Source organism: Triticum dicoccoides, chromosome 1B (assembly GCF_002162155.2).
Source record: "Triticum dicoccoides isolate Atlit2015 ecotype Zavitan chromosome 1B, WEW_v2.0, whole genome shotgun sequence".
NCBI classification, from domain to species: domain Eukaryota; kingdom Viridiplantae; phylum Streptophyta; class Magnoliopsida; order Poales; family Poaceae; genus Triticum; species Triticum dicoccoides.
The window spans coordinates 495,280,430-495,293,677 of NC_041381.1; the positions used below are offsets into that span (position 1 = coordinate 495,280,430).

At 49.4% G+C, this 13,248-nt stretch overlaps 1 long non-coding RNA gene across 1 annotated transcript; it reads left to right on the forward strand.

The window, feature by feature from the left end:
• Positions 1-10,175: 10,175 nt before the first annotated feature.
• Positions 10,176-12,304, forward strand: LOC119307319. The gene is made up of 3 exons (XR_005149248.1): positions 10,176-11,002; positions 11,184-11,286; positions 11,451-12,304. It is a non-coding gene; the product is annotated as an uncharacterized LOC119307319 (long non-coding RNA).
• Positions 12,305-13,248: the final 944 nt, after the last annotated feature.

Genomic DNA, 13,248 nt, shown 5'->3' on the forward strand with positions numbered 1-13,248 from the left:
GCAGCATCGATCGGCTTCAGTTAGCAGTAGTAGCGAAGGAATCGCTCCATCGAGTTCAGTTACCAGCCATCGATTGATCGCTCGGGTTCAGTAACGCGTAGCCTGCAGTGCAATCGCTCGGGTTCAGTTAGAGCCCAACGCCTCGCTCGGCTTTAGTTAGAGCCAACGCCTTGCACACACGCGCGTACGTACGAGAGAAACGCTCATCGCTCCGCCCCCTACCTCCCACCGTAACCGGCAACTCCCCGAAATTTTCCTCCCCCTCGCTTCTACCACGGGTTTTTCCGTCATGGACGGCCCAAAGAATGTCATGCAGCTGCGTCTCCGGCCCGCCCAAGACGAAAAGCCCATTTTCTGTCATGATTTTTTGTCATGGAAGTAGGATCCCACCACATCTATGATGATACCAGGTTTTGTCACAATTATCGTCATAGAAGTGTCATATGTATGACAGAAAAAAAATCGTTCGGCCCAAAATGTCACGGATGTGCCTTTTTTTGTAGTGCATATTATCTGTTCTTGATTCATTTCTCTAAACAATAAATTTCTTCAAGATTCCTCAATTGTGTGGATTCTCAAATCTATACAACTTTGGAACCTAAGATAAAAAATGCTTAGTGAAATTCTTCAAGACTCGTCTAGTCAAATTCCTCAAACCTATTCTTTTTGAAAATCTTCTGAGAACGCATATGACCTCTCCAAATTCCTCGCAACTATACTCTGTTCACAGGTACAAATGTCCGCTGCTGAATCACTAGGTTCTCATCAACTTAACTCATTTGCAGCGTTCCTCGAAGAAAAGTTGCATACCTCTTCAGAAACTTCAGTTGTTCATATTCCTCAGCTGAAGAAAATGGGCGATGGTAAGAAGCAACAGAAGGAAGGAAAGAGGCCTGAGGTAAATACTGGGTTTGAAATCCCTGAGGGCATCTATGCTGGGTACTGCACACCCCCTGAGGACGATAGAAATCAGTGCAAGGTGGGCATTCAAAAGATTGAAAGGAGATGGGCACGAGAATGGAGGGAGTACATGTATGTTACTCCCAAGTACATGAAGAAATTCGCGCTCAATCCTCCATGCTCAAGACCTCCATTGGCACCTAGCCAACTGGCAGATCCCACCAGCCTCAAGCGCGGCGAGGACTATGTTGATGAATGGGCAAAGCGCCAGGCCAAACTGGCCAAGCAAGCAAAGGAAGCAGTGAAGAAATTCAATGCAGACTCTGTTGCTGTTGCTACCGCTGCTGAGGCCTCTGCTAGTCAGCCGAAGAAGGCGATGCCAAAGAAGCCTGCTCACAATTCAAGCGCTTCTTCTTCAATGCCCTCACGGCCAAGCTCCTCAGCAATGCCCTCAAGGCCAGAATCTTCAAAGCCCTCACGGCAAATTCCTCAGTCTGCTCCTCCTCCTCCAAAGTCCTCAGCTCCTCCGATAAAGTCTTCAGTTGCTCCGACCAAATCCTCGTCACATGTGCATCTCGACACATGCCAAAGGATAACTGGCATCTCTATTGCCTCAGGAGTATCTGCAAGTTCCTCAGCTGCACCACATCCCTCAGCTGGCCCCTCTCTGCTGAAGAAAAAGGCCACTGCTGGACGAGGCCTTCGACCAAGTCCTCACAAAAGGCAGGTCGCCTTCCAAGTTCCCTCTAATGAAGTTGAGGCAGATGATGAAGAACTCGCTGAAATCATCAGAGACAGGCAAGCCAGGGCCGCTAGAGCCAAAGGTAGCAACGTGCCACTTCTGTTGGATCCAAAGTTGATCCTTGACTTCATTGACTTATGGCACAAGGACCCTAACACGCCTTTGCCGGAGATGAATCTCACTCCTGGTCAAAGTCATGTTCTGACTGCCTTCATTGAGGAAGAAAAGTGGAAATTTGAAGAAGGCAGAAAGCTGAAGAAAGCGCAATACAAGAAACAACACTACCTCAAGGACAATGTCATCACTCTCACCCTTGATCAGCTCATTGCCTTGCAAGCTGAAATCAAGCAATTGAGTGATGAATTCAATCACTACTACGCTGATTGGAAGGGAGCCAAGGTCCGGTTCGTCAATCTGACGAAGAAATTCACTTCAAGTGTTGCTCCTCATGTGCACATTGAAGTTTCACCGGCTGAAGCATCTGCTCAGCCTACTGAAGAACATGCCAGCACCGCTAATGACAATCAGGCTGCTGAAGAAAATGAGAGTGTCAGGGCTGATGACTCCATTCCAGCCGCTGAAGATATTCCCAGGGCATCCACTAGTGGTGCGCCTGAAGAAAATGAAGAAATCAGGGCAACTGCAACAGTTGCGCCTGAGGAAAATGATCCAAAGTCCTCTGCACCTCTTGTGCCTACCCCAACTCCAATCCTTCCATCTGCATCAGATGCGAAGAAGACCAAGGCTGTAGAGCGTACAGCTGTGAAGAAAAGGAAGGCATCAGCTTCATCAGATTCTTCAGCCCTGAAGAAAATGAAGCCTCTGACAAGTTCAACTGAAAATCCAATTGATGTCATTCCTGTCTCTTTCATGCCATCAAAGGACCTTGTTCCGTTTGGTGAAGATTATGTGATTCCCGAGGAATCAGATGAATAAACTCCTTCTGCTGCTTCAACAGAGCAGATGGATGAAGAACTTGAAGTGGATAAAATCCCTTCAACCCCAGTCATCTCCTCACCTACGCCTCAGTTCACTGCTAAAGAGGCAGGTGTTGAAGAAATGGAATATGAGGATGTGGACATCGGATGTACCACACCCGTACTGAATGATGACTTTTGGGAAAGTCAGCACCCCAACTCTCCGTTTTTCACTCCACTCCAAGCAATTCCTCATTCCCCAGTTGCTACTGAAGTGCAAATGGGATCTGAAGAACCTCATGCAACCCCGTCTGTCCATGAAGAAATTCCAGCCACTAGTGCTGAAGAAAATGTGAATGAAGAATCAAAGACCCAGGTTGAAGCTGCAGAAGAGCCTGAAGTTCCTCAGCCTGAGGAACCTGAGATTGCAATTCCTGAGGTGGTGATGCAATTGACTGACACTCCTCAGCCTAAGCCAAAGGATCCCTTCTCAAAGAAGCAAAAATTCAAGGCTGATGATTTCTTCGGCGAGCATGTATTCTTCACTGAATTCAATCCATATGACAATGCTCGTCTTAGAAGGAAGCGCTTCTGGACTGCCAGCCAGGCCAACTTCTATTCCTCAGTACTCTTCAACAAGGACAAAGTCTTCGACCACGAGCACATTCCTCACGTGGACATGGAATCCATGCCTTGCTTCACACAAGTCCTCAGCATGATTCACGATGCAGGCTTGCTCAACTTCTGCTCTGACATCGTTGACTGGAATGAAGAGCTAATTCTTCAGTTCTATGCGATGCTGCATATCACTGGTGAAGCAAATGACATCAACACTTGGGTGTTGGACTGGATGACCGAAAACACTCACTACAAGGCACCAGTTGCTGAATTGCTTCGTGCCTTGTCACTCAGTCCTCCACCTGAAGGTGCTCGTTGTCTGTATGATGAGCATGAACTCACTGCTCATTATATGCAAGTGCTCATGAAGCCGCTGAAGCCTGGTCAAGCCCCAAGGACCAAATTCCTCGTGAAGGAATTGCTCTATGTGCCAAGAACCATCTATCGCATACTGATGAAGACTATGAGTCCTATCAAAGGCCATGACTCATCCGATGAAGAAGTTATCGGGATGATGAAGAATATGCTTTTCAACATAATGCATGGCTTCCCCATAAACTATCATGATTTCTTCATGAGGACTCTCACAAATGTTGCACTTTCACCGTTTGAGCTGAAGCCTTACGCGCCGTGGATCATGAGATTCCTCATATCAAGGTCTTCACTCAACTACAAGGCTGATTTTCAGAATCACCTCAGCTACTTGCCCCCCATTGAAGTCCTCAAGCAGACAATTTCTTCATCTGATGAGAAGGGCAAGTCACCAGCCATTATCGATGAAGGCATTTGTCCATTGGATGGTCAGTTTCGCAAAGCTGCATCTTACTCCACCAATGACGACTCTGCCACTCATGATTCTGCTGCCAATGCTCCCAAGTCAAGTCCTCAAGCTACTGCTCCTCGTGTGATGACTGGTCGTGAACTGCTTATAAGTCTTCACCAGAAGGTGGATCGAAACCACAAATGGGTTAAGTGTCAGTTTGGTTCTATTCTTCACAACATGACCTCTACACATAATGCAGTGAAGAAAAACGATTACTACCTCCATGAAGTATTTGATCGCACCTAGGCTATTCTCGCACATCTATATGGTGAAGAAGATTTGAAGCAAATGGGCTTCAAGGAAGATTTTGACTGGTCTGCTCCACCACCGAAGAAATTCAAGAAGGTCAAGGTTCCTTCCTTGGTGGCCAATTCATATTCTTCATCACGCGACACGGACGAGTATGAAGACTTGGACGACACTGCAGCAGGCCCTACATCGACTCAAGACCCCAACAACGATGGCGCTCCTCCATCTTCATGATATTCTTCAGGGGCGTTGGTCCTCATTTTCAACCCTTTTGGTCATTCGATGACAAAGGGGGGGAAATTTGAGTTAGTCTTCAAGCGGGTCTATCCTATATGGGCGTTTTTTGCTAAGTTACAACTCTCGTTCTTCTGATGACTTTGCTGAATCGAGTTGTAATCTTAAACTCTATGGTGCCTGATACTTTTGCTATGTTCTTCTGCATGCTTATTCCTCATTAATGTTAATGCACGCATGCTGAATTACATAAGTCACCATATTTCATCATGCATTTCAAATTCTTCATATATATGTCAAATGCGTGTATGAATTACAAGATATAGGGGGAGATCTCCATGATTATACTCTTCAAGTGTGCAGTGCTTCAAAAGCAAATTCCTCACTATGCACATCTTCAGGGGGAGTTCTTCTATATCTTGCAATCAAATTCCTCAATATCAGTATTTACAGTTCATATGCTTATCCCCGTTGAAAACTTAACCTATATTGTCATCAATCACCAAAGAGGGGGAGATTGTAAGTGCATCTAGTGCCCCTTAGTGATTTTGGTGTATTGACGACTTATAGGTTAAGGGACTGATGCGTTTGTGAGTGTACACGGGTATATAAGTCTATGAGGAGTTTGATATTTACAGAGAAAGTCGACCCCTATAAATGAAGTTCTTCAACTGAAGACTTTGGATTTTTGAAGACTTTGAAAGTGAAGAAATTGGTGTGACCTTGAAGACTTGGTATTCATTCAAGGAACATGAAGCGTGAAGACTTTCGTTTTTATAGTTTGATTTTCTATTTCTTGAGTCATAGGAAACACCGTACTGCTAAAGGGGGTCGAGGAAATACTAAGGAAAAATTTCCATGTGATGCTCAACTCAAAATCCTACACCTACCAATCCTTTCGAATGAAGCCATTGGAAATCTCGCACGGTTCAGTCATATTCTTTAGTCACAGAGATGAAGTTCTTCTGGTCTCTGAGGAATTTGTTCTGACTGAGGAGTTAAGAATTCTCCAGTGCGGATTGCCTACACAGTGAGGAACATGATAGCCCTGAGGTATTTGAGAGTCAAATATTCCGATCGTTGTTGTGCTACGCGTCAGCTGTCCCAAAATATCTACCCACCTATCGGTTATATCAGACAAGGGCATTTATGTCTTATCATGTCGGGCTGCTCCCTAGGCTATAAATAGCCGCCCCCTTCAACCACTAGCTGGTTGGCTGCTCTGAGAGAAACTGACACTTGTCATTTGAGAGCAACCCATCCTCCGAGGACTTTGAGCGAAGATCATCAAGTAAGGAAAACCCAAACCCCAAACCTACAAACCCCAAAGTGATTGAGCATCACTGAAGAGATTGATCCTGCGTGGATCCGACGCTTGTTTCCTTTGAAGACTATGCTTCTTCCAGACGGTTAGGCGTCAAGGTCTAGAGCATCCAAGAGGAATTGTGGATCGCCGAGTGACCGAGTTTGTGAAGGTTCGGAAGTCACCTGAAGACTTACCACGAGTGATTGGGCGAGGTCTGTGTGACCTTAGCTCAAGGATAATACGGTGAGAACTGTGTGTCCGGGACTGGGTGTCCTCGAGTTTAAATACTCAGCCGCTCCAACCAGATATACAATTGAGACAACTGTTGGAACTGGTCTACCAAATCAGTGTCTTCACCGAGCTTACTGGTTCTATTTCCTCAACTCTTTAATTTCCTCATCTTTGTTGTTGTGTGCTTGTTCATATCTGTTTGAAGACTTAGACTGAAGACTTTCTCAATTTCCTCAGTTCAATTTCTTCAGTCCGTCCGTCTTCATCCTGTGTTATCCTGTGTTTACGCTTTCTGTACTCTGTGCTTGTCTTCATTTCATCATGATGACTATGCGTGTGTTCTGCTATGTTTACTTTTGAGTACTTATTCCGCTGCAAGTAGTTCTTCATTTAGGAATTTCCTCACCAGCAAATTCCTCAGTGAAGAATTCATAAAAATCGCCTATTCACCCCCCCCCCTCTAGTCAATATAACGCACTTTCATGACTACGACACCTTCTACCTCGACGAAACCTACACCAAGCAACGACGACAAGTCAAGTTACAAGAAAAACTCGACATCTTCAAGTCATCCTCCTACTACAAGCAACTTCAAGCTGAGCGCTTCATCATCATCTACTCCAACGGATGAGACCATCAAGACAAGTTCCATCAAATGCTTCACATGTCAAAGCCGAGGCCACAAGACATTAGAGTGCCCCACTAGGCGTACCATGATCGCCAATGACGACGGCACCTATTACTATATGAGTGAAGAAGAAATGGAATCCTTGAGCATGTGGCCATGCACCGCCAAGTGAATGAAGACGAAGAGAATCAAGTCTTTTGTGACAATGATGCGAGCCCGCTCTAGTTGTCTCCAAGGTCTTGACACTCCAACAACAACAAGATGAAGACCAACGTTGCCATATCTTCCACACCAAAGTGGGCATCAATGGACGTTCCGTCAAGGTCATCATTGATGGAGGAGGTTGCCACAACTTGGCAAGTGAAGAGCTATGTTCCAAGCTACAATTGGTCAAGATGAAGCATCCTCGCCCCTACAAGGTCCAATGGCTTAGCGACTCCGGCACCATTCAAGTGGAGCACACCATTCAAGTCTCCTTCAAGATCGACACATATGAACACACCTTGGAGTGTGATGTTGCTCCTATGCCCGTATGCCACCTTCTACTTGGACGCCCTTAGCAATTCGATCGTGGCATCATCCACAATAGGCGTACCAATCACTATAGTTTCAAGATGAAGGGAAAGGAGTATGTGCTACGAACTATGTCTCCAAGTCAAGTGATCGCCAACAAGCAAGCATCCACCCATCATGGATAGAATAGTGAGAGAGTGAGCCACCAAAACAAGAGTGAGCGCCATAAGCCAAAATTGAGTGCCTCCACGATGAGCGACAAGAAAAACTTAGTTCTCTTAGCCACCAAACGAGATATGAGAGAAGTTTGTGAGAGCCCCTCGACCATTCTTCACTATGTCCTAGTGTGCAAAGATGAGGCGCCAAGAACTAACACCTCTAATCATCTACCTCTAGTGTTGTTTAATCTATTGCAAGAGTTCGTGGATGTATTTCCCGATGAGCTACCTCCGGGACTACCTCCACTTTGTGGCATCGAACACCGCATCGACCTCATACCTAGAGCACCTTTACTTAACAAGGCACCATACCGCGTCAACCCTGATGAGACTAAATAAATACAAAGGCAAGTGCAACACCTCATTGACAATGGGCATGTACATGAAAGCCTAAGCCCTTGTGTCGTTCCAGTTATTCTTGTGCCTAATAAAGATGATAGTTTTCACATGTGTTTCGATTGCCATCTCATTAATGCTATCACTGTTCGATATAGGCATCCCATTCCACGCCTTGATGATATGCTAGATGAACTTAGCGAAGCCACGATTTTCTCAGAAATTGAACTTAGCGGAGGTCACAAACTAGACTCCATTGACTCTCCTCTGCGTGTTGAACAAGAAGAACATCAAGGAATGGGAGGAATGGTTACCCATCATCGAGTACGCCTACAATCGAGAAAGACACTCTACTACCGGCAAGTCCCCCTTCGAGGTCGTATACGGATTCAATCCATTGTCCCCATTGGACATTCTACCACTACCTCTACAAGAGCACATCAACATGGATGTGAGTGCTCGGGCGAGCTATCTCAAGAAGATGCATGAAGATACAAGGCACACCATCGAGTGCCAAGTACAACGCCTCACAACCAAGATCAACATCAACAAGCACGCAATGATATTCAACATTGGATATCTTGTGTGGTTACACCTTCGCAAGGACCACTTCCCCAACGAACGCAAGTCCAAGCTACTACCACGCGCCGACGGACCCTTCAAGGTGATCGCACACTACAACAACAATGCATACAAGATCGACATACCACGCGAAAAGTACACCGTGAGCGATGTCTTCAATGTCAAGGATCTCTCTCCCTGACATGGTGATGTGGTTTTTGATATGAGATCAGATCTTTCCCAAGGAGGGAGGGGCGAGATGATGCGGAGCATCCTACGGTCATCCCCATGGACCTACTGTCGTCTCCTCAAGTGCCAACCGGACCGATGACACAAGCTCGTGCAAGAGCTCTCGAGACCGAGGTGACATCTCTCCTTAATGATATTCCATATGACCCACATGAGACATGGCTACTACCTAAAGCCGGAATGCTTTGTGTGATTAGGTATGGAGAAGACCCTCTCAGAGATGCTCATGAAGACCAAAGTACATGGATGAAGAGGACCGACAAAAGAATCTGGAGAAAGCTCCCAGGACCCAGATATCCGGCCTCTGAAGATGTCAGCCATAGCAACGACCCAGCCGAGAAGCACCTACAGGCACCGAACATCTGGCCCAAGCCCGGACATCCAGCCCGACCCCCAGAAATCCAACTCCACCCTATCCAGAGAGCAACCGGAATCGGCCGAAACCGGCCTGGACATCTGGCCCCGGCCCCGGACATCCGGCCCGACGCAAGCCGCCGGGCATCCGGCCCTCGGCCCGGACATCTGGCCCGAGCCTTCTCAGAGAGCAACCAAAGCCAGCCCGGACATCCGGTCCGACGAGAAGGCCGGGACATCCGGTCCGACGAGAAGGCCGGGACATCCGGCCCGACGCCCGGACATCCAGCCCACTCTGCCTACGCATAGTAACAAGCCGAGGCCCATGTACCCTTTCACCCCATATACTATATATACTCCTTCCCCAATGTTTTAGGGTTAGCATTGTGATAGCTTATTTTGGAGATAGAGCTTTGCTCATCCACTTGTACCCCTACTCCATTGGAGACCAAGGCCTGCTAGGAGAAGATCCCCCAAGTGGATTCAAGACCCCTTCTAGGGAAGATCCATCTAGGATTCGAGACCTCAACTCCTTCAAGGATTGTGATGAACTAGCTACCCTCTGTATCCTCTTGTGTTGACTTGTATCGTGTGTATCTCATTATGTGTATGTGGATCTAGCATATGTGTGATTAGATCTTGTCTATTTGAGCGTTTTCTCTCGTCTTTCCCTCTTGTGTTCTTCATGTTCTTCGCGGGATCCCCTCCAATCGTGAAAGATTGGCCCTCTAGCGTTCCACCCTACCTCATAGTGCTTACCAAGCTAGCATACCCACAATGGGTCGAATCCTTAGGTCCTGCAGCCAGACCTGCCCGACTCAGATGGGGAGGAGGCGGGAGGCGACGAGGAAGAGGGCGGAGCAGGCGTGCGCCTTGAAGACGCCGAAACCAGCGAGTCCAGCCACGCCAGTAAGTCTCTGACTCCTGACCCCTTGTGCGAGTGGACGGACGACGATGAAGATACCCTGGGCGGTGCCGATGGTGCAGCGCCACCACCAGGAGGGCAGATGCCAGCGTCGCACCTCGAAGGCGACTGCAGAAAACGATCGGAGCCGGGCCGTCTAGCGAGCCGGTGGCCGGCTGAGAAGCGCCTGGCCATGATGCAACCGGGAGGCGGAAGGAGGGTCATCAAGAAGGCGCGCCGGCTTGCCCCATCGGTGGGCCCGAGACGGACGATTCCCGCGGTTGTCGGGTTAGTAATTTTCCCTGCTTATCCTTTGCTTATCGCACTTGTTCTTTTTTTGTGTTGTTGTTTTCCTTTTCTCTTTACGTCCTCCGCGTGCCGTTCAGGGCCACCCTTGAGCTATCAGAGGCAGCTGCCTCGGTCGCGCCCGGAGACGAAGCCGGACGACAGGAAACCTGGAGCAGCGCGGGCGAGCGCGAAGCGGCCCGGAGCATCGAGGAAGAGCTCGTGGCCCGGCAAACCAGCGCAGAGCTTGAGGAGGAAGAGCGCGCCGCGTGGAGGGATCGGGCGGAGGCCGAGCAGGAGATGGCAGAGGCCTCGGCTGAGGCGTGGACGGGCGCCCTGGGGACACAAGGGAGGACCGCCGAGGACCCCACGTGGCCGGCTTGAAGGACAAACTCGTCGCCGCAGTCGCCGGCTCAGGAGCATCGCTCGAAGTCGGTGCATGATCCGTTTTGCCGGGCAGAGGTCGATGCCCGAGCCGCTGCCGACGTAGCCGGTTGTGGCGAGATGGGCGACCATGAGCCGAAGGCCGACCAGACCATCACCATGGAGTCGCCACCAGCTGTCGATCCAGCCGATGAGACCAAGCACGGAGATGAAGGGGACCGCAGGAGACCGCGCCGACCGGTGGAGGAGTGTAGCCGTCGAGCACGGAGAGGCCGCACCCGGGGGTTCTGGCACCATGGTTGTCACCAGGCCACAAACCACCGGGCGCGTTGAGCCGAGGCCGGCTGGAAGCGGGACTAGCGCCCGGTCCGCGACTCAGATGCGGCGGACCTAGGAGGGTTCCGGCGAGGCCATGAGCAGGTCGCGCACCAGCGAACTGGGTGTGGCGATAGATGCCATGCGTCTGTAGTTTGCCGACAACCGCATTCGCCTGCAGAACTATATTTAGGCAGAGCAGGAACGGATGCAGCAGCTGGAGTGGACCATAGAGGTAAGTCCTTTTACCTTCTGCTTTTTCTGTAGCTTGCTTTTCTTCTTCTTGACCGCCTTGGTCGCTCTCCAGTGGGGGCGCGCCAACGCACCCATTGGGTGTGGCACCCAAGGCCCGGGCCGGCCGCGCAGCAGTCAGGCCTTCACAGGCGTTTTTCTTTTCCTAATCGTCTTTCTTGCAGACCTTTTATGACCTGAGGGTGGCGGCCTACAACCGCCTTCTAGGTCGGTACCGTGAGGCCAGGACCCAGCTCATCACCAAGGAGGAGCTGCGCCAAGCTCAAGGTACGGCTCGCATGCTTCTAGTGGGGGCGCGCCAGCGCACCCACTGGGTGTAGCCCCCGAGATTCGGATCGGCTGCACAGCAGCTGGGTCGAATATTCTTGATTTTCTTCGTCTTTGCTTTCTTTTGTCTTGTCCGGGTACTGACTGGGAACCTCGTCACGTAGGTGCTGCAGCTGAAGCACCGGATCTCCAGAGCCGGCTAGACCAGGCCGGCTGAGAGCGCGACTAGACCGTGGCGGACCGTGACCGGCTTCAGGCAGAGGTGGGCCGACTAGCGGTGGAGCGGGACCAGACGGCGACCGCCCATCAAGCCAAGCTGGACCGGCTTGCGTAGGAGCACCGCAAGGCGACAACCCATAAGGATGAGCAGGTGGCCACAACCGCCAAGAAGGTTGCCCAGCTCAAGGAGGACCACAACTGCCACGCCAACACGTGGTTGCTGAAGGAACATCGAGTGCTGGCGGAGGTGCAGCACATCGACGAGTTGCTCACCCGTAAGTGTTTTGTTTTACTTCTTTGTCTTTCCGAGTCCGGCTGGTGTGGTGGCTTGGGGCCGGTGCGGCATGGCTTATCAGCTTCGTGTTGTCTTGGTATCCGAGCGTCGATCTAGGCCGGTTGTCCGCCCGGCGAGCCGGGGCGGAAGACGACCTAGCACGGTTGGCAACGCCGATCGCCACGCGAGCCAACTACATTGTGTCATTCACGCCCCCATGACAGTTCGTCTCAGAACGGGCGGAATACGGCACGGAGCTCCCTGCCGACAACTTCGGCCTAGTGCTTGAGGACCCGGTGGGCCGCTCGGCCGAGACAGGGTCCGAGGGGGACGTCGATGTAGCCGCCATGGACGACACCGACGCCTTAGAGGAGCCGGCGCGGACTGATGCCGTCGCGGCCATTGCGTTGAGCTTTTAGCTTTTCCTATATTTTGTTCTTATGCTTGAACTTTTGATTATTTGGCAAGTCCACCCACTAGGTGTAAGTTTATGTAATGAACTTTTTGGCCGTGAGGTTGTAGATAAATGCATGTGCTTTCGATTTGTGACTATTTCCTATCGGCTGGCGGCTTGCTTTTGCTTTTCACCTTAGGCCACTTTTCTTGTTCATTTCCTCCTTCGACTTCCTCCCCGCCAGTCGGACAGTCGGGAGTCGGTCTGTGGCTGGGAAGGGGAATTGGACTTGAAAGAAGACTTACAATACTTGGGCTTTTTAGGTCTTGAGCGCAAGCGAAACACCCACGGGGTTGGCTGGCTGTGATGACCCACAAGTATAGGGGATCAATCATAGTCCTTTTGGTAAGTAAGACCGTCGAACCCAACGAGGAGTAGAAGGAAATGACAAGCGATTTTTTGCAAGATATTTTCTGCAAGCACTGAAATTATCGGTGACAGATAGTTTGATAGCAAAGTTAATTTGTAATGAGCGACAAATAGCAATAGTAACAAAGTTGCATCAAGGTAGCCCAATCCTTTTTGTAGCAAAGGACAGGCTGAAACTTTCTCTTGTAGCAAGTAAAGCGCTCTTGAGGACACACCGAAATTTCATCTAGTCACTTTCACCATGTTTGTTCGATTCGCGATCGCTACTTTGATAATTTAATATGCTGGTGGACCGGTGCTTGGGTGCTGTTCTTACTTGAACAAGCCTCCCACTTATGATTACCCCTCTCGCAAGCACCCACAACTACGAAAGAAGAATTAAGATAAATCTAACCATAGCATGAAACATATGGATCCAAATCAGCCCCTTACGAAGCAACACATCATCTAATTACTACTCCACAATACCTTTTCTTAGACCCAAAGATGGTGAAGTGCCATGCAGTCGACGTTCACATAACACCACTAGGAAGCAACAATATACATATCATCAAAATATCGAACGAATACCGAATTCACATGATTACTTATGACGAGACTTCTTCCATGTCCTCAAGAACGAATACAGAATTCACATGATTACTTA